This window comes from Mobula birostris, chromosome 12 (genome assembly GCF_030028105.1).
Source record: "Mobula birostris isolate sMobBir1 chromosome 12, sMobBir1.hap1, whole genome shotgun sequence".
Classification (NCBI taxonomy): domain Eukaryota; kingdom Metazoa; phylum Chordata; class Chondrichthyes; order Myliobatiformes; family Myliobatidae; genus Mobula; species Mobula birostris.
The window spans coordinates 99837949-99851186 of record NC_092381.1 but is presented as its reverse complement, the minus strand read 5'-3'; the positions used below and the strand labels follow the sequence as shown (position 1 = coordinate 99851186).

General features: G+C 42.8%; 1 protein-coding gene across 3 annotated transcripts in view; it reads right to left on the bottom strand.

Annotated features, from left to right (window-relative positions):
* Window positions 1-13238, bottom strand: part of LOC140206144 (2-5A-dependent ribonuclease-like) — a 61364-nt gene that overhangs the window by 46702 nt on the left and 1424 nt on the right. Inside the window, exon 1 of one of the 3 annotated variants that reach the window (XM_072274370.1) lies at window positions 10834-10987. The exons of 1 other annotated variant lie outside the window; for it this stretch is intronic. The gene's annotated coding sequence lies outside the window, so the exon portion shown is untranslated. Of the gene's footprint in view, window positions 1-10833; window positions 10988-13238 lie in introns of those variants that run through there. One more of the 3 variants, XM_072274369.1, reaches the window with a different exon arrangement.

The window sequence follows — 13238 nt, the reverse complement described above, 5'->3', positions numbered from 1 at the left end:
TATGATAGAATTCACCCTGCAGTTTGAGAGGGAGAAGATAAAGTCAGATGTATAAGAATCACAGTGGAGTAAAGTGAATTATGGAGGCATGAGAGAGCAGGTGGCCAAAGTTGATTGGAATGGGATGTATCAGAGATGATGACAGAATAATGGATGCAGTTTCTGTGGGCAATTTGGAAGGTGCAGGATAGATACAGAGCATCACAAAGATGAAGAAGTATTCTAAAGGGAGAATGAGGCAACTGTGCCAGAAGGAATTTAATGTACACAAGTGTGAGGTTTTCAATTATTTCAGGTTCCCTGGCCCTCATCTTACTTTTACTCTGATGTGCAGTCCCTATACACCTCCATCCACCACCAGGAAGGGCCAAAGCTCTCCGTTTCTTTCTGGACACTAGACCTAACCAGCTCCCTTCCACTACCACTATCCTCCACCTAATAGAACTTGACTTCATTCTAAATACTTTCTCCTTTGGCTCCTCTCACTTCCTTCAAACAAAAACTGTAGCCATAAGCACTCGCATGGGTCCCTGCTATGCCCGTCTATTTGTTGGCTATGTGGAACAGTCTATGTTCCAAGCCTACACTGGTGCCCGTGCTGTACTTTTCCCGCGCTACATTGACAACTGCTTTCGTGCTGTTTCCTGCACCCATGCTGAACTTCTTGACTTCATCCACTTTGCCTCCAACTTCCACCCTGCCCTCAAATTTATCTGGTCCATTTCTGACACCTCCTTTCCCTTTCTCAATCTCATTGTCTCTATCTCTGGAGACAGCTTATCGATTGATGTCTATTGCAAACCCACAGACTCTCACAGCTGCCTAGACTACACCTCGTCCCACCCTACTACTTGTAAAAACGCTATCCCCATTTTTCAATTCTTCCGTCTCCACCGCATCTACTCTCAGGATGTGGCTTTTCATTCTAGAATGAAGGAGATGTTATTTGTCATCTATATCAATGATCTGGATGATGATGTGGTAAATTGGATCAGCAAATTTGCTGATGATACAAAGATTGGAGGTGTAGTAGACAGTGAGGAAGGTTTTCAGAGCCTGCAGAGGGACTTGGACCAGCTGGAAAAATGGGCTGAAAAATGGCAGATGGAGTTTAATACAGACATGTGAGGTATTACACGTTGGAAGGACAAACCAACATAGAGCATACAGGGTTAATGGTAAGGCACTGAGGAGTGCCATGGAACAGAGGGATCTGGGAATACAGATACAAAATTCCCTAAAAGTGGCGTCACAGGTAGATAGGGTCGTAAAGAGAGCTTTTGGTACATTGGCTTTTATTAATCGAAGTATTGAGTATAAGAGCTGGAATGTTATGATGAGGTTGTATAAGGCATTGGTGAGGCCGAATCTGGAGTATTGTGTTCAGTTTTGGTCACCAAATTACAGGAAGGATATAAATAAGGTTGAAAGAGTGCAGAGAAGGTTTTCAAGGATATTGCCGGGACTTGAGAAACTCAGTCACAGAGAAAGGTTGAATAGGTTAGGACTTTATTCCCTGGAGCGTAGAAGAATGAGGGGAGATTTGATAGAGGTATATAAAATTATGATGGGTATAGATAGAGTGAATGCAAGCAGGCTTTTTCCACTGAGGCAAGGGGAGAAAAAAAACAGAGGACATGGGTTAAGGGTGAGGGGGGAAAAGTTTAAAGGGAACATTGGCGGGGGGCTTCTTTACACAGAGAGTGGTGGGAGTATGGAATGAGCTGCCAGACGAGGTGGTAAATGCGGGTTCTTTTTTAACATTTAAGAATAATTTGGAGAGATACATGGATGGGAGGTGTATGGAGGGATATGGTCCATGTGCAGGTCAGTGGGACTAGGCAGAAAATGGTTCAGCACAGCCAAGAAGGGCCAAAAGACCTGTTCTGTGCTGTAGTTTCTATGGTTCTATGGTTCCATGTCCTCCTTTTTCAAAGAAAGGGGCTTCCCTCCACCATCAATGCTGCCCTCAACCGCATCTTTTCCATTTCATGTACAACTGCTGTTACCCCATCCTCCCGCCACTCTAACAGGGATAGGTTAGAGCCTCACCTATCACCCCACCAGTCTCCAGGTCCAGCACATAATTCTCCGAAACTTCCACCATCTCAAACCGGATCCCACCACCAAACACATCTTTCCCTCCCCCTTCACTTTCTGCTTTCCGCAGGCATCTACATGACTCCCTTGTTCATTCTACCCTTCCCACTGAACTCCCTCCTGGCAAGTGGAATGAGTGCTACACCTGCCCCTGTACCTCCTACCTCACTACCATCCAGAGCCTAAACAGTTCTTCCAGTGAGGCAACACTTCACCTGTGAGTCTGTTGGGGTCATCTACTGTATTCGGTGTTCCTGTGGTCTCCTGTGTATCAGTAAGACCCAACATAGATTGGGAGACCGCTTCGCCAAGCATCTAACAGAAAAAGCGGGATCTCCCAGTGGCTATCCATTTTAATTCCACTTCCCATTCCCATTCCGATATGTCCATCCATGGCCTCCTCCACTGACATGATGAGGCCACACTTAGGTTGGAGGAACAACACTTTATATTTCATTTGGATATCCTTCAACCTGACAGCATGAAGATCGATTTCTCGAACTTCTGATAATGCCCCCCACACCCTTCACCATTTCCCATCCCCATTTTCCTCTCTCACCATATCTCTTTGCCCACCCATCACCTTCCTATGGTGCTCCTCCTCCTTTTTCTTCTTCCATAGTCTTCTGTCTCTTTCACCAATCAACTTCCCAGCTCTTTACTTCATCCCTCCCCCTCCAGGTTTCACCTATCATCTTGTGTTTCTCTCTCCCCTCCCCCCCCACCTATTAAATCTACTCATCAGCTTTTTCCCCCAGTCCTGACAAAGGGTTTCAGCCTGAAACGTCCACTGTACTCTTTTCCATAGATTCTACCTGACCCGCTGAGTTCCTCCAGAATTATGTGCATGTTGCTTGGATCTCCAGCATCTGCAGATTTTCTCTTGTTTGTGAGGTTTCCACTTCGGTAGGACCAACCAGTGTAGGTCTTAAATGAATGTTAGAATGTTAAAGACTGAAGATTGTGGAAGAACAAAGGGATCTGGGAATACAGATGCATAATGCATTGAAAGTGGCAACACAGGTAGATAGAGTCGTAAAGAAAGCTTTTGCACATTGGCCTTCATAAGTCAATATTTTGAGTACAGAAGCTGGGATGTTAGGTTGAAGTTGTATAAGACATTGGTGAGGCCTAATTTGGTGTATTGTGTGCACTTTTAGTCACCTACCTACAGAAAAGATGCAAACAAGGTTGAAAGGATGTTGCCGGGTCTGGAGGACCTGAGTTATAAGGAAAGACTGAATAGCTTAGGACTGTATTCTTTGGAACATAGAAGATTGAGAGAAGATTTGATAAAGGTATACAAAATTATGAGGAGTATAAATTTGGTAAATGCAAGCAGACTTTTTCCACTGAGGTTAGATGGGACTACAGTCAGAGGTCATGCGTTAATGGTGGAAGATGAGAAGCTTAAGGGGAACATGAAGGGAAACTTCTTCACTCAGAGGGTTGTGAGAGTGCGAAATGATCTGCCAGCACTAGTGGTCCATGGGAGCTTGATTTCTGTGTTTAAGAGAAGTTTGGATAGTACGGATATGGAGGGCTATGGTCCCAGTACGGGTCGATGGGAGTAGGCAGTTAAATGGTTTTGGCATGGGCCAAATGGCCTGTTTTTGTCTGTACTCTGTGACTATGACTCTATAACGAAAATGAACTATAAAGTGTTAAACGATGAAATATGAAATAGAAAAGAAGATAACAAAAGTTTTTTTCAATAATATAAAGAGTAAAAGAGAAGCGAGAATGGATATTAGACCACTGGAAAATGATGCTGGAGAGGTAGTAATGGGGGACAAATAAATGGTGGATGAACTTAATAAGTATTTTTTGTCAGTCTTCACTGTGGAAGACGCTAGCAGCATGCCTGAAATGCAAGAGTGTCAGAGGACAGAAGCGAGAAAGGTTGCCATTACTAAGAAGAAGGTTCGAAGTCAAAGTAAACTTATTATCAAACTTCATATATGTCTCCATATACAACCCTGAGATTCATTTTCATGTGGGCATACACAGCGAATCTAAGAAACACAGCAGGATCAATGAAAGACCACAGCTAACAGGACAGACAAAGAACCAATGTGCAAAAGACAACAAACTGGGCAAATACAAAATAAATGAATGAATGAACAAATTAATAACACAAATAAACAAACAAATGAATGAATGAATGAATAAATAAATAAATAAGCAATAAATATCGAGAACATGATGTGAAGAGTCCTTGAAAGAGAGTCCATAGGTTGTGGGAACTGTTCAGTGATGGTGTGAGTGAAGCTGAGTGAAGTTATCCCCTCTGGTTCAAGAGCCTAATGGTTGAAAAGCAAATGCAATGTCAGCATTCATTTCGAGAGGACTAGATTATATAAAAGCAAGGATGTAATGTTGAGGCTTTATAAGGCTTTGGTCAGACCACACTTGGAGGATTGTGAGCAGTTGTGGGCACCCTGTCTAAGAAAAGATGTGTTAGCATTGGAGGGGGTCCAGAGGAGGTTCACGAGAATGATTCCATGAATGAAAAGGTTAATGTGTGAGGAGAATTTGATGTTTCTGGGCCTGTACTCACTGAAATTTAGAAGAATGAGGGGGAATCGCATTGAAACATATTGAATATTGAAAGTGTAAATAAAGTGGATGTGGAGAGGATGTTTTCTATGGTGGTTAAGTCTAGGACCAGAGGGCACAGCCTCAGAATAGAGAGATGTCCATTTAGCAGGAATTTTTTTTAGCCAGAGGGTGGTGAATCTGTGGAATTCATTGTCAGGAACTGTTATGGAGGCCCAGTCATTGAGTACACTTAAAGCGGAGGTTGATAGGTTTTTAGTTAGTCGGGGCATCAAAGGTTACGTGGAGAAAATAGAAAAATTGAGTTGAGAGGGCTAATAAATCAGCCACAATGGAATGGCAGAGAAGACTCAATATGCCAAGTGGCCTAATTCTGCTCCTAAGTCTATGTCTTATGGATTTAGTGACCAACACACTTCAATCGGTAAGGATAGGGAACAATACCTCTGCTGTGATTGTTCTCAACACTAGCTCCCCACAAGGCTGTGTTCTCAGCCCCCTACTCTATCCCTTTTACACTCATGACTGACTGGCTCGAACCTGCTGTAACTTCATCTGAGAGTTTGCAGACAATGCTACTGTAGTGAGCCATATCTCAAATAAAGATAAGTCGGAGTAATAAAGGCATCTGTTAGTCTTGCGAGACCATGGATCTGCGCCTGGAAAGTCTTCACTCTCCAGGGTGCAGGCCTGGGCAAGGTTGTATGGAAGACCAGCAGTTGCCCATGCTACAAGTCTCCCCTCTCCAGGACACCAATGTTGTCCAAGGGAAGGGAATTAGGACCCATACAGCTTGGCACCAGTGTCGTCGCAGAGCAATGTGTGATTGAGTGCCTTGGTCAAGAACACAACACGTTGCCTCGGCTGGGGTTCGAACTCACGACCTTCAGGTTGCTAGTCCAATGCCTTAACCACTTGGCCACATCGGAGTACAAGAAGGAGATAAGGAACCTAGTGCCATGATACTATAACAAAAACGTTCCCTCAATGTCAGCAAAATGAAAGAGCTGGCATTGATTTCAGGAAGTGGGGTGGTGCTCACTGTTTGTTTACAGCAACAATGCTGAAGTTGTGAGAGTTGAGAGTTCCTTGGATTGAACATCACCAAAAATTTCTCCTGTACAATCGCTTAACACCACAACCAAGAAGGCTCACCAGTACCCCTACTTCCCCAGGAGGCTATAGAAATTTGCCATGTCCTTCTCGACCCTCACCAATTTTCATTGATGCACCATAGAAGGAATCCTATCAGGACACATTTTGACCTTGGTATGGCAACTGTTCTCTTCATGATGCAAGAAACTGTACTGGACACAGCTCAGTACATTATAGAAAATAACCTCCTCTCCATGGACTCTGTCTACACTTCTTGCTGGGCAGCAACCAAAGATTCTCTCTTGTTCCACCTACCCCACCCACCTTCAGGCAGAAGATACAGAAGCCTGAAAGCAAATTCCACCCAGATTCAAGGACAGCTTCTACTCTGCTGTTATGAAACCCTTGAATGGTTCCCTAGTGCTATAAGATGGACTCTTGACCTTACAACCTACCTTGTTGTGATCTTGCATCTCATTATCAACTTCCTGTAGTAACACTTTAATTCTGCATCTTATGACTATTTTATCTTGTATGACCTCAGTGCAATGTTAATCAGTATAGAAGTTAATTTTTACATTGTATCTCTGTACACATGATAATATTCTTCTTGGTGTTCACCTGGTGGAGAATCTCACCTGGTCCCTCAACACCAGCTCCATAGCAAAGAAAGCCCAGCAGCGTCTCTACTTTCTGCGAAGTCTGAGAAGAGTCCATCTCCCATCCCCCATCCTCACCACATTCTACAGAGGTTGTACTGAGAGCATCCTGAGCAGCTGCATCTCTGCCTGGTTCGGAAATTGCACCATCTCGGATCGCAAGACCCTGCAGCGGATAGTGAGGTCAGCTGAGAAGATTATCGGGGTCTCTCTTCCCACCATTATAGACATTTACACCATACGCTGCATCCGCAAAGCAAACAGCATTATGAAGGACCCCACGCACCCCTCATACAAACTCTTCTCCCTCCTGCCATCTGGCAAAAGGCACCAAAGCATTTGGGCTGTCATGACCAGACTATGTAACAATTTCTTCCCCCAAGCCATCAGACTTCTCAATACCCAGAGCCTGGACTGACACCAACCTACTGCCCTCTACTGTGCCTATTGTCTTGTTTATTAATTATTGTAATGCCTGCACTGTTTTTGTGCACTTTATGCAGTCCTGGGTAGATCTGTAGTCTAGTGTAGTGTGACGGGATCCTGAATTATCCCTTATGAACTGTGCTTTTAAAAAGAGAGAGAGAGCTGTACAGCACAAACAACTTGTTATTAAGTGAGAGAGAGGCGAAGACTGCTCACAGTTTGTTTGAGATTTCTGCAAGGACACGGCCAGCTTCTGAGTTCCTGCAGAGAGAGGAGGGAGGAGCTACTTGATGGACAGCTGGTGTTCAGCATGGTGAGATAAATACAAGGTCAGCTGGTTGTTCAACATACATGGTTTTGGACACTGGATGAGCTTTGTTGTGCCCACAGACAGGTGGGTTTTTGGAGGATCGATCAGGAGAATCGATCAGTGGCTCTCGCAGTGTGGAAAAGGTGTGACTGATGCGAAGTTATTAGTAGGTCCAACCCTCGCCTGGGTTGATAACTCCACCACAGAAAACAGTCCCCTTGTTGTGGTCACATTCAGTGACTTCCAAAGGATCTTGGAGGACAACGGGAAGAATCAATGGCATCGGCTTACTCGGACAACCACAACACCTCTCTCTCTCCATCACTACTCAACTCAATACCAAAAACTGAACTGAACTTTACCCATCACTGTAAGACTGTATCCATTTACCCCTAGGCTTGAAGAAGCTTGGTTTTCATGTTTCCACACTTATTTATATATATATAAAATCATTGCTAACCTGTTTGATATATCTGTGTAGTTACTAATAAATAGCATTAGTTAACAGCAATACCAGACTCCAAGGTGTTTTCCATTTCTGCTGGTTCCTTAACTTGTCATGGGGTACGTGACAGTAGTTTTTGTGTTGTTTTACATAGTTCAGTGTAGTTTTTGTATTGTTTCATGTAGCACTATGGTCCTGAAAAACATTGTCTCGTTTTTACTGTGTACTGTACCAGCAGTTATGGTCGAAATGACAATAAAAAGTGACGACTTGACTTGAATAACCAATTTACCAATTTTACATGAGTCATTTATTATTTATTTTATTATTATTATTATTATTATTATTAGCTTGTTTATTTCGGCTTTTTTCATAAAGATGTGCTGGGTGCGTTCCGGCTACCGCTGCACCCCTGCATGCTTCGCGGCCCGGAGTTTGGGGACCACTGATCTAAAAGACACTTAGGCAGGTACATGGATGGAAAAGATTCAGAGGGATATAGATCAAATGTAAACAAGTGAAAAATGCATGGTCATGCACGGTGGTATTTACCACCGATATCTTGTTTTGAAAAGAGAGAATGAAAGAAAGAGAGAGAGAGATGAAGACTCAAACAACAGGAATTCTGCTTGAGAGATGAAGACTAACTGTTGGACTGTCATTTTAGGGCACGAGAAAGAACTGGCTAACTTTCGGATTTCTGCTGAGTTGGAGACGGTGCTGAGCAACTCGTAAGTTGCTATGGTGACCGAAGGCGGCGTTATTTGATAGACACTCAATGTTATGATTTTCCGGCAGCGTGTTGATACTTCTCAAGGATATTCGCCTGCTTGTGCATTTCTTACACAGAGAGAGGAAGGAGGAGTTATTTAAGTGACAGTTGATGTTCAGCACGGGAAGATAAAATAGAAGGTCAGATGATAGACCTCAGGCACATGTTTTGGACACTGAATGAGCTTTGCTGTGCCCGCAGAAAAAGTGGGTTTTTGGAGGATTGATCAGGCGGATCGATCAGTTGGCTCTTACAGTGAGAAAAGGGATTGATCGGTGGGGAGTTGCCCATGTGTCCACCCTTTGCCTGGGTTGATAGCTCCACCACAGGAAACCAGTCCCCTTTGTTGTGGTCACAGACGGTGACTTTTAAAGGATTTCGGAGGACAACAAGAAAATCGACGGGGTCAGCTCAACTGAAGACTCAAATCTCTCCCTCTCTCTCCATCACTACTCAACTCAATACCATGAACTGAACTGAACTGAACTTTATTCATCATCGTAAGACTGTATCTTTTTACCCCTAGACTTGAAGCAGCTTTGTTTTTCATATATATTTCCACACTTACTGATATACTTACACACACACATATATATATAAAAATCATTGCTAACCTGTTTGATTTATCTACATTTATATTTCTGTATTGCGTAGTTACGAATAAATATTATTAGTTAATAGCAATACTGGACTCCAAGGTGTTCTCTATTTCTGCTGGTTCTTCACGGGACACGTAACAACACAAATGGGGCATGTTTTGATTTACGTGTGATAAATAAATGAACATCAATTTGACTTTGACTCTGAATTAAAGGTAAAACAAAAATAAACACGAAGCTAGCAATAGCCACATCTCATGAATTAGTAAGCAGACAAAACTTTCTGCTTTCCATGGGGATCATTCCCTTCATGACTCCCTTGTCCATTCATCCCTCCCCATTGATCTCCCTCATGGCTCTTCTCCTCGCAAGCGGATCAAGTGCTACACCTGCCCCTACACCTCCTCCCTCACTACCATCAGGGCCCCAAACAGTCCTTCCAGGTGAGGTGACTCTTCACCTGTGAGGCTGTTGAGGTCATATACTGTATCTGGTGCTCCCGGTGTGGCCTCCTGTATATTGGTGAGAGCCGACAGGTTGGGAGACCGTTTTGCTGAGCACTTACGCTCCATCTGTCAGAAAAAGCAGGATCTCCCAATGGCCACCCATTTTAATTCCACTTCCCAGTCCCATTCCAACATGTCAGTCCATGGCCTCCTCGACTGTCGTGACGAGGCCCCTCTCAGGTTGGGGGAACCATCTGGGTAGCCTCCAAACTGATGGCATGAACATCTCAAACTTCTGGTATACACACCCCCCTCACCATTCCCCATTCCCATTTCCCTTTCTCATGTTATCACCTTACCTACTTATCACCTCCCCATAGTGCTCCTCCCCCTTTTCTTTCTTCCATGGCCTTCTGAATTCTCCTATCAGATACTCCCTTCTCCGGCCCTGTATTTCCACCAATCACTCCCCCCCCCCACCCGCCAGCTCTTTACCTCACCCCTTCCACCCTCCCGGTTTCACCTATCACCTTGTGTTTCTTCCTCCCCTCACCCCACTTTCTTACTCTGACTCCTCGACTTTTTTTTCTCCAGCCCTGCTTAAGGGTCTCAGTCCAAAACGTTGACTATACTCTTTTCCATAGTTGCTGCATGGCATGCTGAGTTCCTCCAGCATTCTGCGTATGTGGCTTGGATTTCCAGCATCTGAAATTTTCTCTTGTTTGTTATTAGACAAAAAATAAAAGTTATTTATAAAAGAACTCAAGGCATCTGAGAATTAGTGGTATTTTATGTGGAATGACCGGCAGCTCTCACAGCTTTAAAAAATGGATAAATACTTTAGAAATATCATGAGGATAACAGAGAAAGAGTTTGGAGGTACTAGGAGTTGATAGCTATGCAAAATTGGTCCTTTTATGCTGACGGCTTCTGTAAAGGTAAAAATATTTGATTGACTGTGCAATTGTCTATGAACTTTATTGACTCTTCTCAACACTTTCCAAATTGCTGCTTGAAAGTCACAATAGTATCTTTGTGACTATATTTGGCAGTTCAAAGCATCAAATTGTTTGAAAACTACAGCAAACTGAGAGCAATACACAGTTACAAGCCATAGACTTGGAATGTTCATTTCCTACATTCTGCAATCAATCAAGTTTAAACCCCTCTTTGGGCAGATGTTTAAACAACTGGAATTTCAGAAGGAAACAATCACCCTTTCCTGCTTCAGTTTAAAACCAGCTAAATCACACAAAAGCAAGCCAAACAGTTAAGAAATAAAACGAATGAAGTCTTACACTGGGCAAATTACAAAGAAATTAATAACATGTTAAGCAAAAATCTAAAAAAAAACGAGCTAATTTTTAAATTATATGAAACATCAATAGGCAAAGCTTTACAAATGATCAGAATTTTACTGACTTACAAGCTGCTTGTCAAAAGTTCCTTATTGTTTTCTTCAAAACTAAGAACACACATCTACTTCCTGCTCTACGATATACTTGATAGTTGTAGGTGGGGTGACGTTTAACCAAATATGTCTCGGCTACAACTGCATCACACTGAAAGGAAAGGAGGCAGTTCTGTTTCGTAATCACTTCTTTCCTGCCCATCATCTCCCTCTGGTGCTCCTCCCCTTCCTTTTCTTCCATGGTCTTCTGTCCTCTCCTATCAGATTTCCCCTCCTCCAGCTCTTTATCTATTTCACCAGTTAACTTCTCAGCTTTTTACTTTAGCCCACCCCCTCCCAGTTTTACCTAACACCTGCCACGCCTCCAACACTGCAGCTGAATCTACTGTCACCTTCACAGAAGTAAGATCAGCCATATAGAGCATGAATCCACAGAAAGCTTTGGGCCAGATGGTGTCCAAGGCCATGCCTCTTAGATCCTCTGTAGATCACCTGGCAGGCACATTTGCAGACATTTTTTTTTAACCTCAGCCTGCTTCAGACTGTGGTACCCTCCTGCTTTAAGAAGACCATGATCATCCTGGTGCTAAGATAATGTGGCTTGATGACTACTGATGAAATGCTTCAAGAGGCTGGTCATGGCAGCACCAATTCCAGCATTCCACACAACCTCAACTTACTGCAGTTTGCCTACTGCCAAAACAGGCCTACGGCAGATAATTTCTCCCTGGTTCTACACTCTGGAGCAGCTGGACAGTAAAGACACCCACATCAGACCATTGTTTAGTGAATTCAGCTCCACTACTTAACGTTTCAGGATGGCAAGAGAATGAAAGGGGAGTTGGTAGGAATGCAAAAGAAAATAATTTGTAGGAGACGGGTAATGGATTGTTCAGCTAAGACCTAACATGGTCCTGATAGTTCTATGAACTCATTATACATTTAATAATTAGTCTAGTTTTCGACTCTACCTTTGAGAAGTTATTGGAGGCAGTGTTAGAAGCTTCAGAAGATTTATTAATGAGTTCAATGGACATGAAGAAAGATTGATCTATATATCTATATATATTTGAGTTTAGAGCAATAAAACATGAATTTATTGAAACATAAGTTTTTAGGGGAGCAGTAAGTATGATGCTGAGAGGATGGCTCAAGAGGAAAAAGGTGTTCACAGCTTTAGAACCTGATCTCAGGTGCTGACTGTATGGAGTTTGCACATTCTCCTTGTGACTGTATTAAGTTTCCCCTGGGTGCTCTAGTTTCCTTCTACATCCCAAAGGTTGGAAAGTGGGGAGAGGGATACAAGAAGGGAAGAGAGATAACTCTACATGGGTGATTGATGGTCAGCCTGAACTCAGTAGGATGAACTGTGAAGGGCTTATCACTGAATATATTCAAGTTGAAGTCTGGAGGTATGGGGAGAGCTCAAGAAAATGTCCTAAGATTAAGATTGCACCAACCATGACCCAATTTGAGGCAATGATAGGCCCATTCTTGCTACTCTTTCTTACCTCCAAGGTCAGAGTCATACAGAACTACAGTACAGAAACATGTCCTTCAGCCCATCTAGTCTGCGCCAAACTATTTAAGCTGCCTAGTCCCACCTATCTGCATCCAGACCATATCCCTCCATACCCCTGCCATCCATGTACCTATTCAAACTCCTCTTAAAAGTTGAATTCACGCTCACAGACTCCACTTGTGCTGGCAGCTCATTCTGCACTCCACCACCCTCTGAAGAAGTTTATTTAATTTATGGCTCTGATTACTTTTTAAAATTAAATTTCTGCACTTAATTTTAAAAATAACTTAATTATTTCAAACTTGTATAAATAGATTTGCATGTTTAATGACAAGGGGTTGAGCACAATGACTTGCCTGCTGGGTTGTTGCGAATATACTTGCCGAGTTGATGAGTGTTTTGGATGGATAATCAGAATCAGGTTTAATATCACTGGCATATGTTGTGAAATTTGTTAATTTTGTGGCAGTAATACAATGCAATACACAATAAATATACCATGTACCTCTGAAAATATATATCTCTGAAAAGAAGAAGCTGTCTAAGTTGCATGCCATCTTGGTCAATGTCTCCCATCCACTACATAATGTACAGGGTGGGCACAGGAGTACATTCAGCCAGAGACTCATTCCACCGAGCTGCAACACAGAGCGTCATAGGAAGTCATTCCTGCCTGTGGCCATCAAACTTTACAACTCCTCCCTTGGAGGGTCAGACACCCTGAGCCAATAGGCTGGTCCTGGACTTATTTCATAATTTACTGGCATAATTTACATATTACTATTTAACTATTTACGGTTCTATTACTATTTATTACTTATGATGCAACTGTAACAAAAACCAATTTCCCCCGGGATCAGTAAAGTATGACTATGACTATAAAATAAATAAATA